The sequence below is a fragment of the Cyrtonyx montezumae genome, unplaced genomic scaffold (assembly GCF_038088225.1).
Source record: "Cyrtonyx montezumae isolate F1298 unplaced genomic scaffold, pur_monq_1.0 scaffold_3, whole genome shotgun sequence".
Classification (NCBI taxonomy): Eukaryota; Metazoa; Chordata; class Aves; order Galliformes; family Odontophoridae; genus Cyrtonyx; species Cyrtonyx montezumae.
This window is the reverse complement of record NW_027072034.1, coordinates 21,092,624-21,098,623: the sequence shown is the minus strand read 5'-3', so window position 1 is coordinate 21,098,623 and position 6,000 is coordinate 21,092,624. Positions and strand designations below refer to the sequence as shown.

General features: G+C 42.0%; 1 non-coding gene across 1 annotated transcript; it reads left to right on the top strand.

Annotated features, from left to right (window-relative positions):
- The first annotated feature begins 2,345 nt into the window (after nucleotides 1-2,345).
- Nucleotides 2,346-2,418, top strand: TRNAF-GAA (transfer RNA phenylalanine (anticodon GAA)). The gene has a single exon. It is a non-coding gene; the product is annotated as a tRNA-Phe (tRNA).
- The last annotated feature ends 3,582 nt before the right edge of the window (nucleotides 2,419-6,000 follow it).

Genomic DNA, 6,000 nt, shown 5'->3' with positions numbered 1-6,000 from the left:
CCATGTGTATTAAAAGGATCTTTGCTCGCTTGATATTTGAGATGAGATATGCAAAAAAAGAAACTCTTCTTGCTTTTATCAGATGTGTAAGTATTTAGCACAGTTCCAGGCACTTCTGCTATGTAGAGCTGTGAAAGTGTAGGGTTAAGATGCTAGAGCACTCTGGCCTCTAGAGTGGTCTCTTGCTGCAGATCAGAGTTGTTTTGACTGTTAATTTGAGTGACTTTAGAACAAGTATATGCAGAAGTGTTTTTCTTATGCAGGAGGAATAGAGTTTGAGGCATTTACTTTAGCTTTGTACATGCCAGAGCTTTGGAAGTAGTTGAACCCTTAATAGTGCCCCTGACCCTGCTGATGGTAGTGCTGCCTTTGGACTTTCAGTGCTCCTAGTTGCATCACACTTCTTGTGTATTGCATGGTGCTGTTGATGAAGTGCTACTGTTGGCTGATAAAATTCATCTTAAGGCTGAGTAGTAAGCTTTCTAGACTTAACTTTTACACCAAATATGTATTCTAAAGCCTAGAAACATTTGTATCTGTGACAAGGTGGGATAATAATGCTGTATGGGAACTGCTGAATCACGGCCTGAACCACTGATTGATCACCTGAGGTGAGCACTGAGTCAATTGTGGGAGCACAGATGAAGGCAATTCACCTGTGTGACCAGAAGGGGTGGAGTCTGACTCCACCTCTCTCAGACTCCATTTAAGGGCTGACCACCACTGGGGAAGGATCTCTTGTTAGAGATCTCTCCTTTGCAGGGTGTTTCCCTGTGAGCCTTGATCCTTGGAGATGGGTGAGCATTTCTTTTTATATCATTTGTCTCTTTTGTCTCTTCCATTCCAATAATCTTTCTAATTATACCATCTACAGAATATATTGGCTGAGGTTACCATTTGGTATTCATTTTGTTAACTTCACCTCCTAACAAACACCTTGCTAGATTGTGTTGCACTTGCATTTGTTTGAATTTCTGATGCCTATTTGGTAATCAAAATCTTCACTTGGGAGTGAAAATTACAGGTCTTAATATGTGCTGGTCTATTAGAACATGTGGCATACTGACTATGTACCCTTGTACCAATGAGATTTAAGCATGTTGTTATCAAACATGCATTGATTCAACCATGACATTCATATATTTTCTTCTTTATTTTCCTGAGAGACAGCTTCCTTATCGTACACAGTGTTCCTTATCCACCTGACCATTTTGTATTTTACAAAGGCCAGTAACAGGAATACCTGAAGTATTGCAGAGATGCATGTCAGCCATAGTCATTCTTAATATGACAGGTAGTCTGGGTGAACTGTGGTGGAAGAAGGTGTATTTCTCCAGTGTTTATGCTGGATTACAAAGAGCCTTCAATTTTAGGAGTGGAGGTAATAGATCTTGAATCTACTTTTTTAGTTTGACAGATACATGGGCTTTGAAACATTACTACAAGTTAATTGATTTTTTTTTTTACTGGGTTGGAAATAAAGAAGCACTTTGTGATTGATTTAGTGAATAGATTTTTTTGAAAGTTATTCTGAATGGTTACATGCTGAAGATGCAAGCTTTAATGACACATATAGCTGTCCGAGCAAACAGTGTTATTGAGAGCAGCTGTGTCAAAAAGGTTACTGATGATCTCTTAGTGGAAATGGTTTGAGTTTATGTAAATGTTTTTGGGGTTTAATCTTTGAATCATTATGTGGTCACATTCATTGCTTTGAAGTAAAGCAATCACTGTGATGTAAAACCACGGGGCAATGAGATGTGTGGTTGTTGGACGGAGAGGAGAGTGAGGCAATGGCACGGAGAGTGTAAGGGATGACCTCACAGACAGGTCAGGCCATGGGACATGGAATAAATGTTGAACTGTGCCAATAAGCTAGTTTTCATCATAAATAGTCTTGGCTGGCCTTGGCAGGTTTGCAGGCACAGCTTTCCTTATGGATGCGTCCTTGAGTAAGACCACTGAAAAACAAGGCCTGGGCTGTACTTCCTCCTTGGTTGCAGATACTCTGGCTCTGTGTGGGATCAATCAGAATTCAGAGCACAGTTCTTGAAAACTCTGAGGCAAAAGGACTGCTGATTTAATGCTCTTGAATCCCACAGGGTATTCTAGTTTTTGCTATCCCCAAGGAGTTGCAGGCAAAGCATTTTTCTTCTGAATATAAATACTTGTCTATTTTTGTGTTAATGCTAGCTTTGCATCAGGGCACAATCACACTGGCAAAGGCCTGTCGTTTGTGGTGTGCCTGGTGCTGTAAGAATTCCAACAGAATCCTTTCGAAGAATGTAAAGTATCAGCCACAAGAATGGATTTGGAGCAACCTCTGACGACCATTTTCGACGTGAGCCGAAATAGCTCAGTTGGGAGAGCGTTAGACTGAAGATCTAAAGGTCCCTGGTTCGATCCCGGGTTTCGGCAAACTGTTTAACTTTTCCTTTTTGTAATTTTTTTTAATCTCCTCTCTCCAAACACACCCCGGAGGCATCAGCAGACAGATGGTGCTCCCACACGCACAATCTGCGGGGCGTCCCCCCTCGAGTGAGGGGCCGCGCTCCCTTCACGCTTGGAAACACCGGACGCAGGGGCTGAGCGTGAGCCGCGCGGGCAGCAGCGCCGTCTGCCGGCAGCCGGCCGGGATTACAGCAGCGCTGAACGTAACCGGTCCGTTCAGATACACCCCTTCCTTTGAAACTATTAGATTGTTGCAATGAGTGCTGTTACACCTTTTCTCTGCTTCGTTTCTTGTACCCTGGAGTGACCGCCAATGGGGTGCTGACGAGAGAACCCAATTCTTGTTCGGTGTGGGATTTGGGTAGCACATGCTGCAGGCCCGAGGTGAGAGAAACAGATAAAATTAAGGGAGAACCTTAATTCTGCTATTTCTAAACTTCTGGCTGATTTTGCAGGCTTGTTGCTGCTTCCTGATGTGATTTGGCAGATTCTGAGAAAATAACCCCGAGTGTTTTAGCTTTATTGCTTTTATATCACTCTGTTTTCAGGCATTTTTCATTCAACTTTATCTGCTTTACTCTGCCTTGTTAGCATTGTTGGTTTCCAGATTTCTTCTTGCCAGTGGATGCCTTTATTTCCATTTAGTTTCCTATTAGCTTGTCTCCCCTGTTAGGAAGCAGACACATGCTACTTTCATGTTGGTTCAGTTGAAAACTTTATTTCCAGTCAGAAGAATCTTTCTGTACTGCTGGAAAACTTCAATGTGGCTGCATTTTTCAAATGTGGCTGCATTTTTAATCTACAGTCAGGTACCAAAGCTGGCACCTCACAAAGAATTCAAAGGAAAATCATAATTTGCAGTGCTGTTTCAGTCTGATTCAGATACCCACAGTCTGTGGGGTTTGGTTCCACTGCCTCGTCCACGACCATCCTTAGCTACTGACTGAATCTCTGGTTTAGTGAATGCAAACTGGAGCAATGTTGTGCAGATGAGATTCTCCTTCTCCCTCCTGCCCCTAGACTTTCCCATCTGCCTCCTTTTTCAGTAAGTCCCCCCCCCTTGCCTGTGAAGGCAGTCTGCTTGGTGCTTCTTACTGTCTTGCCTGCCTCTCTGTGATGAGCAAAGGTTACCCTACATGTCATAGAATTTCCTCTCCTTAGACTGAAAATAGGTTTGTTAGAGAAGATTTGTATCTGTCTCTTGACTTTGTCCCCTGTGCTATTTACGGGCATCCATTAAATCTCATTTAGATATGCAGTATGATCAATACAATGGAATCAAAATATGTGAGTCAAGACTCACACAGAGCTTTAAGATTTTTTTTCTTTTCCTTTTACTTGTCACCTGTCTGTTATCTGATCTTACGAAACAGAACTAGTTGTGTGTTTCGCAGTTTTTTTTTGGGGAGGAAATGCATTTAAAAAGAAAAATAAATCCAGCTGATTATGCACTTCTAGAATCTTGTGCTCTCCATTCAGTCTTTTTTATTTTGCTTTGAGTTAGAATAGCTTTATCTGAGTTCAACTCAGGACCCCTTTGGAAGGAAGCCTTTTCTGATCCAGCTCCTTGGGAGTTTTCCCTCAGCCTGATGTTCCCTCATCCCATCAGTGTATCTCAAGGCTCCTGCTTTGTGCTTTGGTAGTAGCACAGAACTCATATTCCACAGTAATGTTGAAATACAGAATTTGTAGTATAGATCAGAACACTCAGATTAGAAGATTTAGGGCAGTTGTGAACTTTTGACCATCAGTCCTGCTGTGTTTATCAGTGTTATCTTTATTCCTCAGTGAACCTCAGGGGAAACAGTGTATTTTTGTTTGGATGTACGTGTGTGTACTTGCATAAAGCAAGGGCACATTCATTGCTTTGACTGGCAATGTTCTTGAGGGCTAACCCACATGACATGGGGGATGAGTATCTTTTCTTCCTTTTCCTATTTTCAGTTAGGAGAAGTAGTAACTTCAGTGTCCTGAATAAAAATAATGAGAGAAGAGTAGCTTCTGGAACTGGCTCTAGTACTAGTGTAAGATCAAGGCCTTAGAGATTTCTGATTTTATTTCAGATACCATCTGTCAGTATTCAAATTGTTTTATCAATGTAGTACAGAGCCAGACTTGGATCTGCAAATATTTTTAATCTGACTGGGACAATTTCTACTGCTGGATGGCAGATACTGTTCCTGGAGATGTTCAAGAAACATTTAGATGTTTTGCTGAGGGACGTGATTTAGTGGGAAATATTGGTGATAGGTGGACCGTTGGACGGGTGATTTTGGAGGTCTTTTCCAACCTTGGTGATTCTATGAGGTCTTCTGCTTTACCCCTTTTATAATGCATGTGAGCTCTTTGGCTCACATCTTCCCTGAGTGTGTGCTGCAGGATGGGCCACAAAGGCAGCCTGTGTGCTAGCCAGACTGCTGGCTTCCTCTGAGTTTTGCACATAGAGAGCACCACGTGTGTCCAAACTAGGATATTGAAATAACTCATGTTTAACTTCACATTTTGTCAGCCAACAAGTGTCTACTCTATGTAAATCAAGTTGTTTCCTACCATAGCTGTATATGGTGGGATTCATCTCACTTTACTTCAGACATCTAAAAGTTGAATGTCTGAGTCCGTGTTAATCACCCGTGCCACCTCTGACAATCAAAACACAGATTGGGTCATTTACCTCTCAGTGATGCCTGGGATGGGTCATCCTGTGAAGCTGCTTCTTTCTCTTGATCGATTATTGGGAACTGCACAGTAACTGAGATTTTGCTCTTTACCTCCTAGGTGCTGAAGTTCAGTAAGCAAATCCTGTCTTATACTTATGACTGCCTTAAGAATTAGTCCAGTTTAGAAGCTGGTGAAACAGCTCTAGAGATAGAAGTCTTTGGGCACCCTTTGGATGTGTGGTATCTACAGCTGTGGTGCAGATAGAATGGCAATCTTAAGTGGTAGGTCTCTTTGACTTTATATACGCATGCTTTGTCAGCTGACTACTCTGAGATTAGTGGTGTTCCTTGGTAGACAAAAACATCCTTAGCAGTCAGTACTGTATTTACATAAACTGTAAGTAGCTTAAGCTACATCCCTGTTCCTTCATAGAACCATAGAGTCACCAAGGTTGCCGAAGACCTCCAAGATCATCCAGTCCAACTGTTCACATACCTCCAATATTTTCCTGCTAAACCATGTCCCTTTGTACTGCATCTAAACAATTATTGAACACCTCCAGGGATGGCAACTCAACCACTGCCCTGGGCAGCCTGTTCCAGTGTCCAAGTGCTCTTACAGAGAATAAATTTATCCTAATATCCAAACTGAACCTTCCCTGGCACAGCTTGAGGCCATTCCCTCTAATCCTGTTGCTAATTATGTGGGAGATATTGACCCCAACCTCACTGCAAAGTGTACATTGTAAACTGTACATCTGATATGCCTTGGAAAAAAATATATATTTGGGTATAAAATGACATGCTACATTGTTAGCTGAATGATGATCCTGCTTTCTGATCTCTGAAGAGTTTTTTCAGACTTGTTAAATGAGGGAATAAGGCAGAAGAC